Source organism: Gopherus flavomarginatus, chromosome 1, assembly GCF_025201925.1.
Source record: "Gopherus flavomarginatus isolate rGopFla2 chromosome 1, rGopFla2.mat.asm, whole genome shotgun sequence".
NCBI classification, from domain to species: domain Eukaryota; kingdom Metazoa; phylum Chordata; order Testudines; family Testudinidae; genus Gopherus; species Gopherus flavomarginatus.
Window position 1 is genome coordinate 222210520 of NC_066617.1, and position 26488 is coordinate 222237007.

Here is a 26488-nt window from a genome sequence, read left to right on the forward strand (position 1 = left end):
ACCTAATTATTTCTCTTTTCCATACCATTCAGCCTGAACCAAAATTTGTTCCAACAAATCCCTGTGCATAGAAATGGCAGCATTTTTCCTTAGCTTTGTTGGGGGACACTCTCTTCACCATATCTGTGAATTTTGAGGAATGATTTCTGAGTGAGAACTGCATTAATTCTCTTTAGAATCTCATGCACTGAAAACCACTCTTCAGAGGCATGCTGTAGTACTTCATCCACAATATCACACTTCACATTTTTCTGTAATAGATTTGGTGGAAGAATAGTTTAAACTCCAATTCCATTGATAAATCTAATTCCTCTCTCCTCTCTATAAAATACAAAAAAAAAAGGGTTGTGAAATTACTATTTGGGGAAAAATACCCATCTCTAGTATCTGCTATATATTCTGTTTCCTGAAATGATATTGCAATGTAGATGCTTTTCCATCTTGAAAATATTCAAAACGATGCATAAGTGCTGTGGCAAAGTATAACCTCAAATTTATCAACTTGACCAATTGAATAACATTACCTATTGCAATAGATAGTAAGAAAAATAACCAAAAACAACAACAATCTATTTCTCTGTTATATTTATTGTTGTATCCACATCTGTATTTATCTAGAGAGACAAATTTGGGATGATTTCATTATTTACAAGAGGCAAAGCATGTTTTCCTCAAAGTGTTCAGGAGGAAAAAGTCAAAGTCTGAAAATTTTCAGAATCTCCACTTCTGGAAATATGAGTTTGCCATTGACTGGTTTCTCCAGGTTATTCAATAGCCGTCATTCTGCGTGGAACAGTGTGATCATCATTCAGACGGTTGATCATATATTCTGGAACTAAACATGCCTTGGGGAGTGGCTACGCCCCAGCACCTCCACTTAACACACAACCAAAGTTCAGACAGAAGGTTCACCCTAGGGTTCTGACTCTCCTCACTTCTATGCTCCTAACCTAAGTGTGCCCCATTTGGCTCCCCTGTGAGTGAAGTAGAAGATGAGATGACTGAAGCTATGGTTCTAAGACTGATTTGCATCATCTGCCCATTCATATTAACTCAAAATGGAGTAGGAGGGGACTCATTAGCTTCTTGTGCAATACAGAATTTATCCCAATTTCATATCTTCAGTGGTTTATCTATTATTTTGTGGTCAGCCTTAAATCCTGTTAATTAAATAGAGGAAGTGATCTCAGTATTTGCAGTATTCCCCTAATTTGCTATATAGCGAATACCTCAAATGCCATACTGAAGTACTAAGCACCTAAGGCAACTGGCAAGTTTTTGAAACACTAGCTGTTGTAGTTTTAAATGGTACAAGCAAAGGGGCTTCTACAATGACTCTGTTCCACCATATAATAGTCATTAGAGATGCTAGATCAGATCACACGCTGACTATATTCCAATGCTGCTGCCCAGGAGGGAGTTGACCAGAATTTCTGCACAAGAACTGGAACAGAACAGCAGTGGCCAAACATAACCGTATGGTGTGATACAAAGGTTTTATCAACAAAAATGTGGCACTGCTACGTTATTCACGAATGGCAAAGTTATGAGTGGGTTTTATAAGTCATGCTAAGTGAGTACTTTCTGCCACCACAAACTAGCACGTGTTCTCTGTGTGCCACGTGTGCTATTAAAGCTACTTTACAAAAGTTTGAGAGAGTTTTTAAAAAAATATATCCCACTGTCTGGAAAGCCAGGTGCCTGCGGTTACATTTGTTCAACTGGACAGATCTCAAAAGGAGCCAATCCACCCCTCTCTAAAAATAGCCTGAAATTGTTTTCCAGAGCTAAAAAAAGTTACAGTATAAAGCTCTGATATCTCAGGACTTTCTTGGGCAAGAACAATAGATCTCCCTTGGGAAAATAACGATTTTCCTGTCACAATGGTATAACTCTCCCATTACTAGGGCTTATAGAGTCACAAGATTTCAGAAGTTAAACCACTCCCTGAGCTGACCTGAATATCGCCCCTAATGGGACTCAGGCAGGTGAGATTTTGGAAGGGACAAAATGTAATATCTGGGAGGAAAGAATGAAACAATTCTCTTACAGATTGATTTTAGCATCATGTGAAACTGCCAAAGGATTGAAATGCTAGAAGTAGGAAAGCTGATTCTTGGGTACATGTGTATGTAGAGAGAGAAAGAGAGAGAGATTTATCATACAGCTTTGCATTTATCATGTGGGTATCACTGCCACATGCATATGTGGTGGGAATGCTCATGGGCAGTGGATTCTTAAAATGTTCATTTCAGTTCTAGGGAAAATCTTAAACTGGCAATATCTCTAAAACCAGAATCAACTTTTAAGCATGCCCAAGACATGAACAATTAATGACACTTTACACTTGCCAAAAGAACCTCTTTAAAGACACTTCTTTTAGGCAGTGCTTTCCTATGGATGTTTTGCCTTGACTCAGGCACTTAAGCAAGTCCTTCCCTTTAAATACATATCTAGGATCACATTGACTTCTACGGGACTTAAAAGCATGTGCAAAAGTTCTGATGTGAGTAGGGATATTTTCCTGAAGCAGGTGATTAAGGGTGTTTACACAGCCTGTGGAAGTGAGCCTCCTAGCCCGGTTCAACAGCCTTGGGCTAGCAGGGCTTGTATTGGTGCTCCAAACATAGCTCTGTAGAGAGAGCTTTGAAGCTGGAGCTCAGCCTCTAAATCCCTTCTCTACCTAGCTCCTGCCTGAGCTGTAACTTCAAAGTGTGCCTACACAACTCTTTTTAAAGTGCTAGGGAAAGCCCTGCTAGCCCTGCAGTGGAGTAGGGCTGGAAGGCTTGATTCTGCAAGCTGCTTAGACAAACCCTCCGAGGCAGTGGGATCAGATCCTTAAATGCTGTAAATACAGAGAATTATTTTAAAATAAACTTTTTTTAATGTAGCTTGTTCCAGGAGTCAGTCATGTCCCAAAAGTACCTTCTTATATTTTTGATAGAAAATTAAAAATATTTTACATACTGTGTGTTACACTATGTTTGTATGTCTACCATTTTACGTGGTTGTGGCCCCAAATATACACAACCAAAGTACATTTTTAAACATTAAATTAGCTAGAAAAAGGAAGTTAACTATATTCAAAACCTGCATTCTTTTTTTTAAACTTGGATGAGAATGTTTGAAATCCTTTTATGACTGTATAAAAATACTTTGCTATCATTACACAAACTCCATCATTCAGAAGACAGCACTCCACACATTCATTTTAGTAATGCCTGCCTGGTCTGGGAATGATTGTTGGAGGACAACTAATAGGTCAATGCATTTGTCAGTAACAGACATCATGATGTACTAGGTCTAGGAACAATAGTCCCAAACCAATGAATTCATTCTGGTTGATAAAGGTAATAGTGTTGATGTAATATACTTGGACTTCTGTAAGACGTTTGACATGGTATCATGTGACTTTATGATAATTAAACTAAAAGAATGCAAAACCAATATGGCACACATTTCATGGATTAAAATGGGTTAACTGATATATCTCAAAATGTAATTGTAAAAAGTGATTATCATCAAGTTGGTGTGTTTCTAGTGGGCTCCCATAAGAGACAGTTCTTGACCCTATGTTATTTCATTTTTTTAAACTAAAGATCTGGAATGAAACATAAAATCAGTACTGATAAAGTTTGCAGAGTCACAAAAATTGAGGGAGTAACAAATAGTGAAGAGAACAGGTCACTGATACAGAATCATCTGGATTGGTTGGTAAACTGGGGCAATCAAGGAATGTATGTTTCAATTAATTTATGTATTAATTTTACATTTACAGAACCTTTGTTTAATAGGAAAAGTGCTCTCTGTTCTATTATAAATTTTTCACAGTCAAATAAATAATCAAAATGCAATTTTCATTTCTACATTGTAGTGTGATAAGAACATAAATTCCATCACCTGGTTGTTACTAGACACTAAGGACTAACAGCTCAAGAGACAGTTGAGAGAGAGGATGGCCTAGTGGTTACGGACCTAACCTAGTTGAGAGACCTGGCTTTAAGTTCCTGTTTCATCATAGACTTCCTGTGTGATCTTCGGCAAGTCACTCTGCCTCTCTGTGCCTGCCCTTACGGGGTTTTATGCAAAAAATTACATTAAAAATTGTGAGGCACTTAGACACTATGATAATGGTAGCCACGTAAGTACCTTAGATAGTTTTAAACATTCATGTTTATCCCCTTTGATGAGTTACCACTGAGCCTGAGCCTGCTGAAGCCTGATGAGTCATTCCTGAATCTGAAAGTGAGATGAGTGATCAGAGGCAATCAATTGAATGTTTTGTGATAGGCCCCACATCATTCAACCAGACTTCAGTCAATCCACAGGCAAGGATCCACCCATGTGATCCCAAGGAAGTTACATAGGTTTCTAAAGGAAGCAAACTCTTCAATCTGCTCAGAGTCACTACCTGGACTAGATCAACAGATCTCCCTTCCCCTTGCCCATTTCCACACTAGACAGCCCTTGTTCCAGCCAGAATGTTACTTAAGCCGTCAGGAGAGATTTTAACAATCCCTTTCTCAGTGAAATTTTATTTTTCAGAATTAGAGTGAAGAGATTACTTTGATAGGGTCCTGATAGTGAGTGTCCCAGAAAATATTAATCAGGAACCCCTTCTTCTGTAAGTTATGTCAGCCTTGTGAATTTCCACTGTCTTGAGCAAGCCAGTTATTTGGGCAGGCAAGTGAAAACTGGACCTTTAATTGGGTTGATGGCAGTCCCTATAGCCTTTTGTGGGTGTCACCTGCAGGTGGTTCCATTTTTATAGCAGTTCAGTCACTCTCCTACATGGTTACTCTACAGCGCAGTAGGAAGCAGCCTCTAGAAAATTATAAAAGGCCACCTCATGTTTATTCTTCCTCTGTCATTTAGGCAGACAGAGAAAAGGCTGTGAACTCCAACCTCTACTCCCAATCTAATGGCAACAGCCCCCACTGCCTTTCTCCTAGTCCTACCCTTAAGTGTGGGATTTGCCAATACAAACAGGGCAAACTGCAAATTCCTCTCCTCCACCCACACTGGGACTGGAAATCTATAATGACAAGTTTGCGAGGCTGCAGTATGTGTGGGTATGTAGTTACTTTGTATAATGTTATTGTGTGCCTTAGAGGAAAAAACTCTATGTAAGAAGCTGGAGTGCTGCCCTTTAGAAAGGGCAGCCCCAAGTATATGCTTGGAGCGCTGGTGCCTAGAGCCAGCCCTGCACAGAGCCAAGAGCCATTAAGTAGTATACATGATACCACAAAGGGATCAGAGTGTGCGACAAGCTTGTATGCCCAGCACTGAGGCTGGAAGCGGCTCCAAGACTGCAGAAGTGACATTTGCCTTTGATGTTGAGGGGCATGGAGTGATATAGACAGGTGGAAAGATGAATCTTCCACTTCTCTGTATTAGCCTGTCTAGCCAATTTGGCAGTGGTGTTACTGTCAATGGGAGTCAGGGCTCTGAAGCTTTTAGGATGGAGCACAGGAGTATAATATGATAATTGTGGAGAAGAGTATGACACTTCTAGCTTCTAGATTCCCAACACCTATCTAAAGAGATCTTAACCAAAGTAATAAAACAAACAAAAAACTTTTAAGGGATCTCATTTTTATTCCTTTATAATGTGGTAATGTTTTGGTCCACACAAGGGGATTTTACAGGTACAGTATTAAACAGGTATTCAGATAGCACAAGCACAATTAAAAATCCTAGAGAAATAGACAAATCAAAATCTAGGATACAGGGGTAAAGACTGGGCTAGTTTATTCTGAAAAATTCAGTAAATTAATCAGCTGTATTGCTTTCAATCTTTAGTAAGACTGCACCTGTTCTGCTAACCCTTTGCTCTTCAGTGTTGTATAATGCTTACTCTATTAAAGGATAATCACATGGCTCAGTGGACAGCACTGTACAGCTATTTTTGACTATGCACTTACAATGGAATTTCCTTAATTGTGTGTACCCAAAGGGTGTTTGTTTGTAATGGTACTCCAGTATTTAAAAACCAAGAACCATGTTTCAGATTAATTAATGTGATTTAGTCTAAGCTTCATAGTCTAGTTGGACAGAAACAACACAAACGTTTAAAGAAAGATGCATGAGGTTTAAGAATGAGAGCAGAGACAGTGGGTAATCGGTCAGTGATAGAAGGCTAAAATACTTCCAGACTTGAAGCAAACACTCAGACAAAATGAACTTACCTGCTTTGCTAACATAATGTGACACAAACATCAGACCATATGCACTTGCAGTATTACATAAATCATGGCATTTCCTTGTGGTTTTGCTGTGTATCACAAGTGCTGGAGCAGTGAAGCAGTTAATGAAAAAGTTACATTTAAAGCAATCAGTTTATAATAATTGGGGGGCACCATCAGAACAACAAAAATCTGGAGTGAAAATTGCAGAAAACTTGTGATTATCAACCCAAAATTCAGAAGAATAGTACAGCATGCCTAATGTTCTACTGAGGAACTGAAGGCCATTATACTATTTGTGCCTCTATTCTTTACAGACAGGAGTCCTGCTCCTCTCACCAAGCTCTGGAACACTCTACTATGCCTATTTTTGGTACTTGTATGGTGCCTTTTATTGCAGCAGCTGAGCACCTCACATTTTTTAATGTATTTATATTCACAACTCCCCTGTGCTATTTATACCCATTTTACAGATGGGGAACTGAGTCACAGACAGACTAAGTGATTTGCCCAAGGTCACACAGAAAGTGTGTGGCAGAGCATCAACCTGAACTTAGGAGTCTCTGGTCACTTAACCATTGTGACAACCTTCCTTCCCCAACAACTCACAGTGCTGCATATATTCTTGATACTATAATCAGGCCTCATGCCCCCTGCACCAAGCCATCTAGGGCGGAAGTGTTCAGCCACAGGTTAGTTTATCTATCTAAACATGAGATCAGGACCAGTGATTTGCAATATAAGTGACATATTTAGACTATTACCTGCACTTTGTTTTTGAAGTTCAGCTGTTAGGGAAGTCCAACAAACATTGCAGAAAGGGCAAGCAATGGGACGTTTTCTTGAATAATTCCTTGATAGTTGGGTGAAGCTCAGTGAAAAACTAATCATAGGAGTTCATATTTTCTGTTCATTTAAAAAAAAGTAATTTCAAACCTCACTGATGTTTTTGTAACATTTTTAGAAAGGATCGTGGCATTGCTGCCTACTCTATAAGGGCTCAGTCCTGGCTTTGCTCATGAGCCCTGTCTTTGGGTCAGCATGTAATTGCACTAACCTTCTGAGAAGCCCAAGGGGGAGACTGACACTCAGGGAGTCACAGGCTCTTTCCTGGTGCTTCCACTGCTGTCTCTACCTGGCACAGTATGTGCTCCCTGACATGGTGGCATAGCTGCACTGTTGAATAATTAGAGTGGGTAGCATTGCCTCAGATGGTTCACTGCCCCCTCACTGGCACAGAGAGGAGACATAGTGTCTTTGCAGAGTCTGATGTCTTTCCTGTGTTTCCAGTTGTGCTGCAGGTAGCTGGAACATGAAAGTAAGAGAGTGCTGGTCACTCCCTTTCAGTCACAGATTTCTATGCACCCAGGCCACAATTTGGCCCTAAGTAGAGTTTGAGATTTATCAAAGCCAACAACGGGCTTTAGCCATACAGCTCCATTAATTTTAAAGGGACTTGTATTCATAAATAACCTTTCCCACTTTAGAAATCTCAGTGAGAATGTATCATATAAATCCTATATATTTGTGTGTTGAGAAGTAATGTGTGCCAAAGGGGATCATTGATGACAATGTCTAAGTCCACTGACTCAAATAAAATCCATATTTCTGGATATATGTAATCTATTTGTATGCACAGATAGCATATAAAACATGGAATCATATGAAGGCTTTTCATTTCATTATGGGTTTATATTTTAAAGAAAATGTTAGTGTTCATTCAAGTGCTGTGTTGACAGCCATGCATGCAGAGGTCCCCGTTAACTCACAGATTGGATACAGCAGTAGTAGTAGCAAAGTCAGCTTCATTCATCACTATTATTAATTATTACTATTACTGTCATCATCATCATCATCCAAAATATAAAAAGTAAAGTGAGCTATGCATTCTCCAGATTATTTAATGATTAAAGAAGCCGAGATCTCCAGCCACAGGATACCAGGAACTCATTCTGAAATCAATGGTTCCGCATTTTCTATATTAACCGCATACTCTGAATAGGTTACTCATATTCAATAAACAGATTTGTTGTGTTGTTATAGATGTACACATTCTTTTGTATTGAAATCAGTGACAATGCCTTAAACTAGCATAGGATCCCAGCTATCTTTGGACATAGGAACTAATGAGACTATTGTTTCATGATTGGTGGTACGTTTAATCTCGTTGTATCATTAGTGCTAGGCGGGGGGGAAGTTAACCGGAGATTTAGAAAGGGGGGCATTTTTAAAATGGGATAAAATAGGGGAGAGGGCAGTGCTCCGTACCACATTTGGGGGGAAAGAATGGAAGAAGGTTGAGATAGTTTAAAAGAAAACCATGGAACTAACTAGATACTTACCTCACCTCATAAAATATTTCATTCTTTTGTCATATCCCTTTCCTATCTCTTTCAGTTGTTTTCCCCTCTCAATTTTGAAGTGAAAACTTCAAATCAATAACTACTAGTAATAATTAATCTGATAAAAATTGAAGAGCCCATGATTTCAGGATGTCCCTACTAGTTTTGCTTCATTCTACAACATTCTGCAAATTCTAAGCCTTCATTTTAAAATAAAAATGTAAGAGAGTGCTATGCACTCAGTAAATCTTGAGAAACCTGATAGGACACTACAAGATAATCTGATGCAAAACTGTCTCTATTTAAACAATGGTACAATCTGGTTGGAAACTCAATCCTCCCCTATTTACTGTAGCAAAGCACAAACTTGAAAGCTTATTTGGCACCATTTAAATAGGAATATTAATAATATACTCGAACAATATATTTTTCTTTAAAGATGATTAAGGGAATGAGATATAAAAATCTTTGTTAGTACAATAGAAAAGTTGCACAATTACAAATCACACCAGACAAGTCAAGGAATGTAGAATTAAGGCAATATGATGTTAGAATTAAGGCAATATTACCTCGCCCATGTACTAGATTTGCTTTATTGACTGTCAGTTTTTCTAGCTACATGTTCAACCGGATACATTTGCTATGACAGTAAAAGTATAACAGAAAGTTGTAATAGATATGTAACATATTTGCCACTACTGTTGCTGTTGGAGCCTTACCTTTGCATTGTCTTACTCTTTGCAGTCTAGTTTTGATATCTGGTGAACCTGAAGTTATTCTATTAAAATGAAGCTGAAATACAACAAACTTACTCCACGCTTATACATATGTGTGATATGCAGGATGACCTAACAGAAATTAAAATTGGGAGAAGGAAAAAACAAACAAACAGTGATTATTCTCTATGTATGTTCGGAAGACAGCCCAGTAAACACCTAAGTAAAACTCCAAGGATTTATTTTGTAATCAGACACTTGAGATGATTGGCAAGCCTTATTTACAGTTTTCCTGTGTTGTCATCTATATTTTAAAAGATATCAGATTTTTAGCAAGAAAATAATTTGGTCACCATCACGAAATATAGTCTTCTGATTGCATTAGAGTGGCTCCACTATGACTTTTCTTGTTTGCTGACAATGAGTTTTCCTATGTTAATTAAAAAAGCAATGTGTCTATGATCTTTACTCATTAAAATTAATGTAATAGTATTTAAATTGAAGATTCATATTGGACTCAATCTGGCAAAGCTGAATAAAACAGCTTCATGTGAGTTACTCTAAGCTTATTGCTGATGTAACAGAACTGTATCAGGAGTTTCTACATGAAATCAGTTTACCCTTGCTTCACTTGCTGTTATTACCCCTCCCTCAACACCAACTAATATGTTAGGAGCAGACAAAAATGTCCAGTATTAAATAAACCTATAAAAAGCTGTTCACCAGAAATTCAAAGCCTCAGGGGAATAGGTCTCCTCAGGCATGGGAGCTCCCTAGGCCTTACCCATTTGGTATGCATCCAGCCTGCTTTGATTCTTCATGCTGACTGACTTAGGGTATGTCTACACTAGCAAGTTTCTGTGCTACAAGTTATGCCACTTTTACTGAAATGCTGGAATTAAACGGCTGTTGCGTGTCCACAATGTGCTCATGATGCTGGAGCGCATCCACATTAGTAGGTCTTGCAATGGCAAAGACAGCAGTGCATTGTGGTAGCTATCCCACTATGCAACTGGTCACAGGGTGCTTTGGGAAGGATTTTCAGTGCCACATGGGGCATGCGCAGAAACATATGATGCAGGTTTCCCAACCCCATTGGTCCATGAGCATCCTACTGCATTGCCAGCTGCTTTTCAATTGAAGTGTATGTGTGTGTGTGTGTATTGAGGGGGGTGACAGGAAGTGCATGTGTGTATGGAGGGGGGAGAGAGACAGTGTGAGGTCTTATAAGTCCATACAGAGGCAGGAAGCAACAACTCCTGAGCAGGACCAGCGCTAGGTGTTTGAGCGCCCTAGGCGGACAGCAATTTCGCCGCCCCGCGAGCTGGTCCCGCAGCTCCGGTGAGGCTGCTGCAGTGGTGCCTGCGGAGGGTCCGGTGCTCCGTGGCTCCAGTAGAGCTGCCACAGTGGTGCCTGCAGGAGGTCCACCAGAGCCCCGCGAGGAGCCAACTGTCTGCAGGAACTACTGTGGCAGCTCCACCAGAGCCGTGGACCAACGGACCCTCTGCAGGCACCACTGCGGCAGCTCCACCGGAGCTGCCTGCCACCCCCTCTGGCAAAATTCCGCCCACCAATTATTCTGGCACCCTAGGCGATTGCCTAGGCTGCCTAAATGGTAGCTCCGGCCCTGGTCCTGAGGTGGCGGGGAGGGAGAAACCCCGACATCAGCCCCCACCTCCCTCCTGGGGCTCTCTGCACAACAATCTCTCTCTCACGCACACACACCCCTGCCTCTGTGTTCAACAGCACAAGCATTCCACATTAATGGTTTGCTTTGTGTCCCGGAGCAGATCAGCACAGCACACAATGGCTGTCAGAAATGGTGCTTTGAAATGGGAGGAGCGCATGTCTCCAGGGCAGCAGAGTTCAAAGCAATGAGCAAAGCAGTCACTTGAGGCATTATGGTACAGCTCCAGAGGCCAATTACAGTGCAGAAAGCAATCAAGTCTTCACACTGGAAATACAACACTGGAGCCTCTGCGCAAATAGCTTTACGACTCTCGTTGAGGTGATTTTTTGGCAGCACTGCAATTCAGCAGTTTCTGCACACAAAGCGTCTTGGCAGTGTGTACACGTCTGCAGTTTGAGCGCAAAAAGCTGCTTTACTGTGCAGAAACTTGCCAGAACCATGGAGAACTGAGGCAAAAATATGGATGGAGTGTAGACATCTATAACAGAAACAAAAGACATAAAAAGATACCTATTTTTAAAAATATAGATAAATAATTCTATTAACTAGGATGAGATTCTGATGATGCATGGGGAAAAAGAGAAAGTAAAATTCACTGATGCAGATGTAAGCAGACAGATTTTGAAGAAACTTTAAATTAAGATTATGGATTAGTAGACTAACAAATAGGTGCCACAGGACTCTTTGCTGCTTTTACAGATCCAGACTAACATGGCTACCCCTCTGATATTTAAAAGTAAACAAACAAAAAACCCAGCGCTGTTCACCATGTTATTTGTATTACACTAACATCTAAAAACCCAATCTAAGACAAGGGTAATATTCTACTGGACACTGTACATTACAGGTAGTCTGAGAATATCTTTTTTTTTCCCCGCTGAAAATGTTGAGGAAATTTACTTTTTAAATCATCAAAATGTACAGTGGAAAATTTCAACTTTTCATTGGGAAAAAACAAACTTTCAACAGAAAATAAAAACTTCTGTTTTCAAATGAAAATTCAAAAATGTTTTGGAGGAAAGCAGCCACTTTCCATGGAAAGTTTTGTTTTGCCAGAAACCCAATTTTCTGTTAAAAGAAAAAAGACAAACTTTTAGTTCTGCCCTACTGTACATATAAAGTAAGAGACATCTTCTGACTTATTAGTTTACAACATACGTAGACAAGACAGGGCTGAAGAAAAATAGCATTAACATACTTTCCATTTTACAGATTGGAAACTGAGGCACAGAGAAATTAAATAGCTTCCTTGTGATACAGGAAATCTTTGGCAGTGATAAGAATTAAACCCAGGACTCATAAATCCTAATCTAATGTTTTAAACCACAAGACAGTCCTTCCCTGGAGGATGGATTTCTCCAAGTGTTAACAGCTCTAGCTTTTCCAATGTGCTAAAACAGTAACCCAACTGAACCTCATTTCTTAATTTGTCCTTAATTTCATTTCAGCTTTCTCATTTTGAATTACTTCAATTAGCATGTTGATATCTTTATTTTGTTACTTTGTGTTACCTTACCTAAACTTTTTTTTTTCTGTTCTAGACCTTGACAAATGATTCTAGGATATTTAATAAAAAAAACCCTCTCACTTACATTAGTAATCTGAAGCATAAGAGGCTTGGTCCTTAAGTACTTGAATTCCTCATGAACACACACACACACACACACACACACACACATACACACACACAGAGAAACCACACCAATTAAAGACATTCCATTGTAAGTGGACAATCAGCAATAGATGTATAGTATATGTCCATTGATTGTCCTTTAATAGAATATACATTATAAATCACTAAAGAGGGAGGAGGAAGGAAGATATGCTAGACAAACAAAAGATTAAAAAGCATATTTATAACCTGATTAACTGTTGAATTTTCCAGAATAAACTAGCACAGTCTTTAAATGTATGTTCTATATTTCTCTCTATTTTTATACTGTGCTTGTCACCATAGTATGTGAAAGTCTTGAAAAATAGTCTAAGGCCTCTTCTGTAACCAAAGCATTTCCCGTTATGGAGGAAGAGAAATGGAGAGCTGTGCATCTCTTAAAATGATGGGTATTGATCGAGCTGGATAAGCATCAACATCACGATAAAAGTTTATTGACTTCTTTTAACATTTACAAGATTTCCCTTTCTAATCAATGTTAACATATTTTTTTTAAAAAAAGTGGCACTAAGTTTTATTTTTCCACAGAAACTAACAACAATCAAGGCAATTAAATATTAAAACTCTGTAAAACTCAGTAGGCATCTTTCCATTGATTAAAATGGACTGTGAACCAGGTTCTTAAATGGCAAAATGAGGTTGCCTTATCAGCACCAGTAAAACCATGATTAAATAGTAGTTAGGTGCCTGAATCTGTAATGAGGGACAATAACTCACAAGGCTCATAGAAATTGCCATACCAGATCACACCTTTGGTATTTCTAGTCAGGTAACCTATCTCCAGTACCAGCTCATTCAGAAGAAGCACCCATTAATGAACAAAAACAAGAGATTTTTCAGAAGTGTATGAGGGATTTAGGAGCACAGGACCATCAATATAAATGTCATATGGTAACAAAGGCAGTTAGAATTTGGCTTAGGTCCTTAGGGTATCAGAATTAATATTATAGATACATTTTATCAAAGCTATTGTAACTTCATAGGATATTCTTGTTATTCATGTACATATCTATTCATATTTTCAGTCCTACTAAAGCTTTTCATTTCAGTAATATATCTTGTGTCAATGAGAGCCAAAGGTTAGTTATGAATTATGGAAAAGAGTATATCCTTTTAACAGTTTTAAATTTGTTGCAATTTAGTTTCATTGGGTCTTAATGAGAAATGGTAAACAGTAGAACCCAGCTGATCTTCCCAATATCCTTCAATATTTCATATACCACTGCCATGTCACCTTCTAATAACTTCTTCAGTATACTAAATGATCTTCATCTTTTCTCATGTGGAAGTCTCTCCACATCTCTAATTATTATTGTTGCCCTTCTCTGGACCTTTTCTATATTGCCACTATCTCCTTCTACAGATGGAGTGGCCTATGCTGGACAGAATATTCAGGACAATGCATGTCATCAATTTATACAAGCACAGTATAATAAATAATTTCAGCATTATTTTGCATCCTTTTGTTAATGCAGCCTAATCCATATGAACTGTTTGCTTTTTTGCTTGCAACTGCACACTAAGTGGGTGTTCTCAATGAGCTGACTGTAATGGTGTCCAGGTCTTTTCATTGAGATGTTTTCTAAAATAAGTTAACTGTAACATCAGTGTGTAGAATTAGTTCAAATTGTTCATTCCAATGTGCACTCTTACCTTGTGCTGGTCTAAAACGACATATGTTATTATGTTGCCTAACTGACTACTTTTATGAGGTCCTTTAGAAGTCCCTCTCCAGCCTGGACTAACCAAAATAAGTTTATCTTCAAGTGAAGTTCAGTTCATTTCCTGTTCCAGACCATTAAAAGATATATTAATAAAAGGTAAGCATTTGAAATCAACTACCTAATCATAATACATGAGATAGTAAGTTTTTATCTAATCAAAATAGGAAATAGTTGTGGTACCTCAATTAACTGTGTATACACACACATACGCACATACACACACAAATACACACACAGACACAGGGCCTGATTCTATACTGATTTCACATTGGAGTCAATATAGTAGTAGTCAGTGATGTTACACAGACATAAAATTTGTGTAACACAATAGAGAATCAGGTCTGTTTGCCTTTTAATTACAACCACTGAATAGACATGCAAAACACATACAAAACAACCCAAAACCAAAATCAGAACAAACTAGGAAGGCCATGAATCAATAACTCTATGTTTAACCTTTCTGCAGGAAATTAGACCTCAAATATTTGTTAGAATAAAGGGGCCACATACTTATCTATGGCCAAGGAGCACACAGCACAAATTGAGATGGTGGGAGATGCAAAGATGGTATAAAGTGCAGCTTTATATTGCTCTAATCCTTAAACTTCTGTGCATAGGACTGGTCCCTGAGGGCCAGTAACAGTCACAAGGAACTGAAACCACAGCTAGGGGTCAGTGCAGCACAGAAGCATCCAGGACATATACCTTTTCCTCCAGCCATACTAGCTCTATCCATAGGAATCTATTATGCCAGGAGATGCTCCCTCTACTGAAATGATCCTTCTGGAGTTTGATCCACCAGCTCTACAGCCATAATCCTCCAGAGGTGCAGTGCAATGTGGCCACACTGCACAGGAGGACCTTGTTGAAGGACTCTTTAGTTGCAGGAGGAAGAGGAGGTTGAGCTTAACTACTCACTGCTTAAGGCACTCGAGAAAGAAATATTGATAGTCAGTAGTAGGTTATCTCACATATAGTCTCAAAAGTAGAAGGCTTTTCATATGTATTGTAATACCACGTGTTAATATGATTTCAAATTTTCTTAAGGCCAGCAACCCTGTGATGGCTATACATTTGGGTGGGGCTAAATTTAGTGACATTTTTAGTGACAATTGAAGCACGTATTACAATGAGATTTTTAATAGAGGTCATTAAGACAGGTTTTTGTACAGTATTTGGGGGAAGTTTGTATGGAAGCAGCAGCTGGGAGCAGAGCAGATTTTGCTAGAGTTCTGAAAGTTGGGGCTATTTCAGGGTAAATTTTGCTGTTCACTCAAGGTAATAAATTGGAACCATGTACTTTCTCCCACTCTTATTATTTATTATTTTTACTCAGAAGTACCTGGTGGCCCCAATGAGATATCAGGTCCCATTGTGCTAGTTTATATATAAATGAAAAGATGGTCTTTGCACCAAGGAAATTACTATCTAAACATATATAAGGAAAGACACGAGGTGGATACAACATAAAAATGGAGGAAGCAAAAGACAGGAGCATTCTTGCCTCCACAATATCTTCTATGCAACCCCTAACTTGAGAACATCCTCTTGCCCTGTTCTGTATCTTCTCCGTTCTTTAAACACCATGTTTCCAAAAGGCCTATTAACATCAGCATCCCCTCTATTAATTTCTAGTGAAGGGAAAAGAAGGAGAGAAAAATGAAATAAGGACATCACCTGCTGAACATCACTACTCACCCAATCAATGTCTCTTAGTGCTTCCCATGAAATTTATTTCTGCCCCCACTGAGAAAGTCCAAACTTTTCTAAAATCACAAAATCCAGAAATCCAGAAATACATACACACTCCCCTCTAAATTTGTTAGGGGAATCACTGTACTTGATACTATGACCATTAGAGTATCATTGTGTGCAACTCTCGTAGACGTGAATTGTCTCTGTACAGAAGGCAGTATGGCCTATGTCCTTGTCACATCCCATCATACCTAGTCATTGCAGCATTTATAGGGTGCTGCATAATGTCACAAAGTGATCTGAAATCACCTATAATACCTAGGCACAATTAGATAAGGGAGAGAGAGAGAAAAAAAATGAACTATTAATTTCTGATTTCTTTGCTCCTGTGTTACACAGTTGTGGCAACTGAAATGAGTATATTTTGCTCCTTTTGTACTGAAAATAGTGGTCTACAAGACCACAGTACAGGAATATGTGAATTTAGAAACCTTCCACAAAAATAAAACAAAATCCTTATACAAAATATCACTTGTGCATATGAATATTTTTTCTTTTAAGAAAGGGAAAAGAGAGTCTTTATAAAAGCATATGAAAATGACATGGCAAATTATAATTATCCCTTCAAAGCCATTGTGGCCTATCACCTAACACAGGTGCTGGAAATCCATTGAACAAACCCTGTAAAACCCTTTATATGATAGAAACCACTTCAAACCAGGAGGTGCTGCTGCACCTCCAGCACATATGTCACCTAATACATATTTGCATTTTTAAACAATACCAATATATCCTTTAGCTGATGGCCCGTAAAGCTGCTTTGATGTTGTTGGAGATATACATGGAAGGACTTGAAAAAAAAAATATTGATTGCTGACCTAACAGGCCATAATGGTGCTCTAAAGTTGTGCATGGTCTATATTATAAATCCTCTTTATTTTGTGGGCCCTTGACAATGGATGGCAACAGGATAGGGGTTTATAAAAGAAAAGCTGACACATCCTTATCTAGAGCTGCACAAATGGTGCTGCTATAATTATACTTCATAACTTGAGCACTACTAGATAAGTTGCTAGTTTTTAATCATATTAATCAGTGCTTGGATGCTTCAACTGCCATAAAGTACTCTGCACTATAAAAATGAGAGGATTGCCAAGCACTAAATATCATACATGTTGTGAAACATAAAAGTATTCAAAAACCACTTCACTATAAAACAGACCAACATCTATTGGAATTGAAACCCTAATCAGTGAATTGCATCAGTTACAGTATGAGGGGTTAATTTAATAGTCATACTGCATCCTTCATATACGTTATAGAAACATTGCTTATTAATATTACACATCTTGCATTAGGATCGGCCCTATACATTTTACTATTTATCTATTAGCTATAAACCAAGTCTGCTGCTGATCAAGAAACAAAATCAGAACTTTCTTATTCCAAGAGATGTAGTATGATTGTTTCTTATGCACTGCTATGTTCTTTAAAAGCCGACTTCCAATTGTCACCATGAAATGAGTGGCAAAATCACCACTGATTTAAATAGGAATAGGATTGGGCCCTGGGTATGATTTACTGGAATTTTTCTTTTCATGTGTGTGAATACTTTACAATTTTATCTAAACAAGAAAAAAGTTTCCCTCTCACAACAGGCATATTTAGTGCATATTGGAGGGACAAAGCACTTGGGTCTGAAACCCGGATCCTTTTTTCATCAACTAGGAGTTTTTAAAACCTATAATATTCCTTTAGAGGTTAAGAAAACATGCTTCAGCTTAAACTTGATTTCTTACAAGTTGCTAATACCACAAGGAAAATATTTGCAAATATTTGTCTGATGCATGATTATATCATTTCCCCCTCTATATTCCCCCTCTTAATTATTAATTATGTACTCTCATATAGCACTGAGTTTATAAAATTTTCTCCAGAAAACAGTGTTGTTTCTAAGATACATACCTGCACTATACATAAGAAGCCCCCTAAGTAATTAAATAGAGAGATGGGGAAGAGTATGATTTGGGATGTATGTGGGGGAAGAAGACAATGTCATGAACATTTCTGAAAATTAGAAGAGATTTATTGGTGCATGGGAAATGCCATAGTGTTATTCTGACCCCTGAAGGATGGAAACAGGAGTTTACTTCACATCCTTTTTTTTCCCCAATTACTCAGGGTACTCTATGAATGTCAAACCCTAAACTACATTAGCAGAATTGATTAATGTCTGCCCAGGCTTGTCCTAAAGAAATATAAAAAATCGTCATGAACAAAAGGTAAGCCAACTTTAAAATACTGCTGTTTGGAGTAAAACTGAGGAGGGAATGCTTTTCTAGTCTGGTGCTATGATGTTTTCATTTGCAAAGTTGCTGTGAGTTGGCTACTGTATTACATCTCACAAGTAGAGTAGGACTGTGGAGATCACCTTTATCAAGAAATGCAAAACCTCCTCTCCTCTCACCTCTTCCTAACTGATAAGTTGTTTAGTATATTCTTGCTAAGCTGAATCTACAGTGAAGTAGGAAAGAAGCAAGCAGGTGATAAGATCATTCATTTCAGCTGAGTTAAGATTTCACCGGGCTTGCATTTTTCAGAAAATATGCCCATGAAAACCTCTTAAAGGCATGGGGCTTCAATAGTTCTTTTACAAGCTTGTCAGCCTTAGAAGAGTAACTTTTCTTTGTGAGCACAGACAGATGTAGTGATTTGAGTCCACAATACATATCAATACAACATTACTTTTTTGGTGGTCCATTTCAATATAAAGGAATTTTTTTTTCTACATCCTCCTGAAAGGGACTACTGTGTCACACCTCTGCCCTCCCCCCACCTCTTGCTTTTCAGATGTATTTTAAAGTTGTTAATATGCTACCATTTGTATGAGATTTAAATCACTTAAGGACCATGTTCTGTGTTCTTTTTTAAATTGAACAGGTAGACTCAGAAATTTTATCTAAAGATACTTGTTTTTTCTGGTGTTGCACACATCTCTAGAGTATATCATCATACTGCTGAAGAAAAAGCTCTCAGACACTCATTTCCTATAAGCAGACAACAATATCCATTTCAAGAGCTGCAAATACCAGAGTGAAACAACCATCAGTTCTACCTTGAACAGTAAGGGGGGGTGGGACACAGATTATGTTTTATTTTAAGAAAGGAACACAATGTTAGTGTCTATTGAGGTCTCCTTCCACTCAGCTGCGGATATGTATTTAAATCACAGGTTACACTGTGACCCTTACTGAAAAATTCAGGCTGGTTTGTTCAATGGGACCATTGTGCGGTATTGCAGGGATTTTATGTGGCTCTCTTCACGGGTGTGGCTGAGTTGGCAACTATGCAGCCTGACGCTTTTGTGGAGCCACTGTCCCAGGGAAACTCCACTGCGAGAAAGACTAATGTTAAATTCATCCCACAAAAGACAAACGTTTAACAGGAGCTGAACAAGAGATCGCCCCCATCTCTCCCCCTCTCTTCATTCCAAGTTGCTAGGAGCATTCTAAAGTTAACACAAGTGATGGATACACTGTATGCTTACATTAATACACTGTCGCCGACTGATGTCACTGATCTAACCAAATTACATAATCCTCGATTATGCACAAATACATCCGTCTTCCTACAGATATATCTGCATATCTTTTGCCATCCATTATGCATGAACCCACCAGCCCCACATGAGGGGCATATATTTTCGCATACACTATATAACTTTAGCATTGCAGTGCATTGTACTGTACAACGTCATTGCTATTGATTCTTTCAACCTCCCCCATCCTCTCTATCAATTTGATTTTGCAGAGAAAAAATAATTTCTATTGCTTGGATTTCTTTTCTTTTCTTTAAAAAAAAATGGTCCCATTAGCTTTCTTGTTTGGTTGGGGGTTTATTTAAAGGGCTGTTCTCCCCCCACCACAGTAAATAGAAGTAACTAATATATACAGAATTCCCCAGCCAGCTGTGTGTGTGTGTGTATATATATATATATATATATAGGCAATCCTGAAGATATGATCTCTGTTGCAGATCTTCAACTCCTTTGCACGTGGGTCTGAGGTTTCAGCGGGTATGTTACTGGGTAAAAAGATATTTAATAAAAGCAGGCGGACCAGCGGTTTTTAGTCTAGTGACATTTCAGATATTTTTATACTCTCCAGTCCAGCTTTTGCCACCATATCCCAGTTTGCAATTTTCTTGTAGAATTTACAGCAATAATTTGTAATCCAGAATCACCATTGACATTTACCCGTTAGAACCATATCCCTGTAAGCATAGTTAATAAGCATTGTCACCTTAAAGTTTAACAACTTGAAAAATGAGGTTTCTCTACCTCCATTGCAGCTATGAAATGCAGCAGACTGCTGCACAGAGTTGAACACATTCGTTTTAACGAACGGATGGGAACCGATTTTATGCTAAATAGATACCATTACTTAGTCCTCCTTTTACTGCCATATATTCTTCCCAGCCACACATATTATATCCAGAGAAACACTGGTTGCCCGGAATGAATTCATGGTACTCTCCAATATCAAGGAGGTTGGGGGCGGGGGGTGCTGGGGGGGAACTGATGTTTTGATTTATCACAAAATGCACTCTCAACAATACCTACTGCAGTTATTTCACTCAGCTGCCAATAATGGCTAGATATCTCCACACATCAGTGTAATGCAGCAATCATGAAAGTACCCATTTCAATTACAAGACACCAAGTTTAACCATGCCATCGATGGGCTTTGCATATATAAAATGACCTTACCCACAACAGTCTTCCAAAATATTCTGATCTTGGTATCAGTCAATAAGGTAATTGCTGGTCATCACAATGCGTATTCGGTGAATCCACGTTTTTACTTCTCTTTTTTGCTAGCAATTAATAATTCGAACCAGAAGCCCATTCACAAGTGCCAAGTTCACCATCAAAGCAGATAATTCCATATAGACTTAGATTCCCTGCAAGATTCGCCCCCGTTAGTTCTGAAAGTGCCCAGTTTGCTCGCGGAAGATAAGATCCAGGTGTAAAGCAGAAATTAATTAAAAAAAAGGCGGGGGAGGGGGAGAAGGGGAAGGAAAGGGAGAGGAGAAGACTGAGAACCACACAAGTCTGAGAGCTCTAGGACAAGAAAAGGAGTCTTGATGGCAAATCTCTGTGCGTGGTAGCCTTTCAAAGCCTCTTGCTGCACATGCAAAATTTCCAGATCCAGGATGCAGCTATAAGAAAGAAAGAATCCTATGTATATTTCACAAGTATCCTGCAATAACTGATCCGATGGGGTTTTCCTTGTACTGTACTGCTATGTGGAAAGCACACAGCCCCTGCTGTTTGAAAGGATGTCTCCTGGGTCCTAGCACTCCCATCGGACAAACAATAAAATAAATAATAAATAAATCTCAAAAAAAGGGAGGGAGGGAATCAGATGCCGGTTTGCCCTGAATGATGCTAATCTTCAGTGAAAATGACAAGTGGACAACAAATAGCAGGAGATCTTGATTAATAATCACAATCCACCCAGAATATCCTAAGGAAGAGAGAGGGAGGAAGAGAGAAACTGCAATGCATAAATGATTCCAGTGTTTCCACAAGATCGGCTTATTTGATTGAATGCATTCTCTGGTTTGCTGCAAGTCAAAGAAGATACTGTTACTGCCACCCAATGGATACTTTAGTACTAGCCAATCCACACACAACCACCGTTTTGCACGCACTAGTTTAGCGAGCTAATTTTTGGGGCGAGGAAACAGTCAGAAAGGATCCTGGAAAAAAAGTCCTAAATAGAAGGGATCTATCTTTGCAGACAGTGACTCTATTTTCAGTATGTAGAAGAACACACGTTACATTGGTACCACTTGATTTTCGCTGCTCTTTCCAGAGGGCGGGAGGGGGAAGAGAGCGGCTAACATGCGATGGATACTGTGCATAAGCGTTAAACGGCGAGCTCAGTGTATTTTTCCTCCAGTTTCCGAAGTGAAGTGCCGTTTTACACGAGATGATGCATTATCTATTCTTGGATTTTTTTATAAGGCAAACTGTGGGCCTCGCTGTTGCCATGGGATCTTCTTTGTGCGAACTCTCTGAACTGTGTGGGCACAGTTTTATCTTTTCCCTCCCTTCAACTCCCTCCGCCCTCACTCCTCCCCCCCTCCCAGTAACTTATTCTGAAGATATGTAACAAAATGTAACTGCATTACTGCCAATTAAGACTAACACCAGCTGCAAGGTGCATCTGATTAGGAACATTAATTACTTCACGAAATAAATTCTCGTTTGCAGATGTCTATAGTGTTAAACAATGATCTGTAAAATGTAAGGGTGTAAAATTCTGACACCCTCCCCCTCCCACACACACACACAAAGCGCAGAGACACACTGACGGTTCAGAGACATTTTGAACTGGGACGACTGAGGGCGGGGAGGGGGAGGAAGAGATATTTACAAGAAATTAAATCGGAGAACCAATATGATACATATTAGGATTCATGTCCAGATAAGGAATACTCATTAAACAAGGAAGCATGTGGATATATAAGCCATATGAAACTATAGTAATGTATATATCACCCACTCAGAGGTGAGCTGAGCAGTAGAAAAACAGCAGACATACTCATTACATTAGAGGATTAAGTTAAAAAAAAGGAGGTGAGGGAAAGTTGGAGTTTATGTACTATGACAAAGGTGGGCAGGGTATATGCATTGTGAGAACTGTAGGCAGTATATATGGGAGTTGTGGTAAAGCTAACTGCAGCTCAGTAATAAGCTTCCTCCCCTTCTGTAGCAGAATGTCACAATTCCTGCTAAATAAATAAGAAAAAGTAACATTTAACCACAAGTCAATTGTAGTATCTGGAAATTAATATTACTGGTTAAGCAGATGGTTAGGTACCACTGTGAGGGGGCTCTATGAGTAGGTGGATAGGATAGACATGAACGAAGTTGGAGAATTACTGTGCTGACATTTAGCACTCAGACATAGGACATTTTAAATCTGCCAGATGAGCCAGACAGTGTACAACTGAGATTTTGAGTGTCCCAAAATGCCTTGTAGTAGCCAGAATAGAGGAACTATTAAAGAGAGAGGAACAAAGGTGTTGTGGTTGAGGCCCTGGACAAGTACTCAGCATATGAGTTCAGTTGGTGGCTCTGTTATAGATATTCTCTGTGACTTTGGGCAAATCTCTGCATGATTTAGCCTAGGGGTTGGCAACCTTTTAGAAGTGGTGTACTGAGTCTTCATTTATTCACTCTAATTTAAGGTTTCACGTGCCAGTAACACGTTTTAACATTTTTAGAAGGTCTCTTTCTATAAGTCTATAATATATAATGAAACTATTGTTGTATGTAAAGTTAATGTAAGCAGAATCAGGATGAGCACTACTCTGACATTTGGTGGTGAATTATAGGGAGTGTGGAAAGAATTTTAAAAATTTCAAAGAGTGTGGAAAGAGATTTTGAGCATTTGCATTGGCACCCACCCCTCACTTAGCATAAGCCCACAGCAGACTGGGATGGTTATTTTAACAGCTTTGGGATTCCCAATTTTTTTGTTATTGGAACAGGAGGAAAAAAAAAAGTTTGTCACCCTGATTGTGTGAATGGGGAACTGTGGGACTGCTTTGTGACAGAGATGACTCAACCTCAGTTGGGTGGTACTTGCTAAACATGGGACATGGGTTCCAAAACCCCATGAATTGAGAGAGGTTGGGGATTGGTGTGTGTATCTGATGGTATGGCTCCTTTTGAGGGCCTAGAACACCAATTGCACATCCTTCTATCTCCAATGTTAAAGAGTAGAGCTAATTTTGATTCCATTAGGAGTCCATCTAGAGACTGCTGAGCTAAATTCATGTTGAGCTAATGGTGCACAAGCACCAGGGCTCCCCTACTAGGAGCTGAAATCAGTGAATGCTGTGTTAGCCAGTGGGGGAGCCTGAAGACCTATTGTTAAGTGGCTGGCAGAGTGGAGCAGTTTGCAGCGTGTTGGAGCAGCCCATGGAACAGTGAGTGGAGTGAAGTGGTTTGCAGGGACAGCTGTAGGAGTGGGTCGTGGTGAAGGCTGCAGCAGAACTCCACGGAGAGGTGGAGCAGTTGGCCCTGGCCCATGTAAGGTGCCCCTTAACATCCTGTGTGGACTCCCCCCCATTTCCACCCAGGCTGGGGGGTAAAACTCTGCAGATAAACTTAAATTCTGAGGTGGCACTGACCAGAGACTTTTGGGTTGTTGGACTTTGGGGTAATTGAACTTAACATAGAACATAGAATCATAGGGTTGGAACTTAAGACCCTAAGGGAAAAAGGACATTGCCAAATGTACTTGAAAGTGGGTTTTTGTCTATGGTTTGTATTATAATCCTGTTTGTGGTGTTTCTCCAATGGAATGCAGCATTGTTTCCTTCCTTTATTAAAAGGATTTTGCTACACTCAAACTCTGTGCTTGCGAGAGGGGAAGTATTGCCTCCTAGAGGCGCCCAGAAGGGTGTGGTATGTAAGTGTCCCAGGTCACTGGGTGGGGCCTCAAGCCAGTTATGCATTGTGTTATTAAAACGGAACCCCTGAGTACTGAATCCTGCCCTTGTTGCTGCCAACTCAGAGGGGCAGAAGGGTTACATAAATAAGATTTTAAAAATGTTTAAGAAGCTTCATTTAAAATTAAATTAAAATGCAGAGACCCCCGGACCGGTGGCCAGGCCCATGCAGTGTAAGTGTCACTGAAAATCAGCTCGTGTGCTGCTTTTGTCACACATGCCATTGGTTGCCTACCCCTGATTTAGCCCCTCTTCTGTAAAATGGGGATAACACTTCCCTAACTCAGATGAAGATTATAAGGATAATAGTTCATCAATGTCTGTGAAGTGTTCAGATACTCTGGTGATGGGGGTCATATAAGTGCCTAGACAGATAGCTGTTAATTGGAGGACGGGCAAGAGGAAAGAAAAAAGGGAAAAAAAATGTGGAAAGTGAAGGTGTAGACAAAGACCAGGAATCTGGTACATTTACTAACACCGGACTGGAAAAACTAAGACTGTACCTGAAAATAGAGTTGGCAAGTATGCAAACGTATAGAACAAATGCAGCCTCCATTTAAAGATATTGGGATAAATTCAGCTTTCTGTTGCAACCTTGAATTCCATTACAGTTGTAAGGATTTAAATTAAAGAACACTTTGTCCCCTTCTCTGGACACTATGGTGAGCTATCATTTGACTTTGTCCTGCCTCTGAGAAGTCTGGAATTTGTATGCAGGGCAGGCAGACAGGTGTGGCATGTGGATTAACACCTTCTTTGTAGCTCACAGGCAGTTTATGTATGGTCATATATATAATTACGTATCTTGATGTGTGGTTGACAATGAAACACTTGTATAACAGTTTCCATATATTATGCAGTATGTATTCCAAGTGATGGACTTCAGCACCTTCTTTGGCCTATCTTCTTTTGCTGATGACCTTCTCTGAAGAGACATTTCATCAAGAGAGGAACAACAATTTGACGAACACTGGATTATTGAATAAATTTATCTTACTCTATGATGTAAAATCAGGGGGGGAGATATCAGCTGCATCTCACTCTGGCTGTTAGCAAATGACTTAAAGGAATAAAACATTAAAAGTGTTTATTATGGAAACAAAAGTACTATTAGGAACAAAATCAATTTAAAAAAAAAGATGAAGTAATATTTAAAATGCAATGACAGCAAAAATAAGTGGCTCAGGGGGACTGCTAAAAATGATGCAGAACTTTTTACTTTTAGATTGCTTATTCCAATGTAGCTTACTTTTATAGTGACGGAAGATTTCTACCTTCTAGTGCAGTGTTTCTCAAACTGGGGTCGTCGCTTGTATAGGGAAAGCCCTTGGTGGGCCAGATCGGTTTGTTTATCTGCCCCATTCACAGGTCCAGCCAATCGCTGCTCCCACTGCTGTGGTTCACCGTTGCAGGTCATTGGGAGCTGCTGGAAGCGGCGGCCAGTACATCCCTCGGCCTGCACCACTTCTAGCAGCTCCCATTGGCCCAGAGCGGCAAATCGCGGCCAGTGGGAGCCGTGATCGGCTGAACTTGTAGACGGGGCAGGTAAACAAATCAGCCAGGCCCGCTGGGGCCTTTCCCTACACAAGCAGTGACCCCAGTTTGGGAAACACTGATCTAAGGAATCTCAGATGACCCAAAGTCAGGAGTTCCTCTTCCCCAGATTACAATTTAAAATGGCTAAATAAGAGTATTGTTAATCACCGAGGCAAGAATCTTTCATAATGTGCATATGGATTAAACGTCTCTCTCTCTCTCCCAACCTAGCTAAAAAGAAGACCAAGAGCATGTCTACACTATGACCTGAGGCACTGAGTCTCAGAGCCTGGATGAGCTGACTCGGGCTCAGGATGGAGGACTATAAAATAGCAATGTAGCTCTTCAGGCTCAGGTTGGAGCCCTGGCTCTGAGACAGTCCCCTCTCGCAGGGTTTCA

General features: G+C 39.4%; 1 protein-coding gene across 1 annotated transcript in view; it reads right to left on the bottom strand.

Moving 5' to 3' along the window:
* IL1RAPL1 (interleukin 1 receptor accessory protein like 1) overlaps positions 1–21367 on the bottom strand; it is a 1154051-nt gene extending 1132684 nt beyond the window's left edge. Inside the window, exon 1 of the mRNA XM_050936563.1 lies at positions 20793–21367. The gene's annotated coding sequence lies outside the window, so the exon portion shown is untranslated. The remainder of the gene's footprint in view (positions 1–20792) is intronic.
* Positions 21368–26488: the final 5121 nt, after the last annotated feature.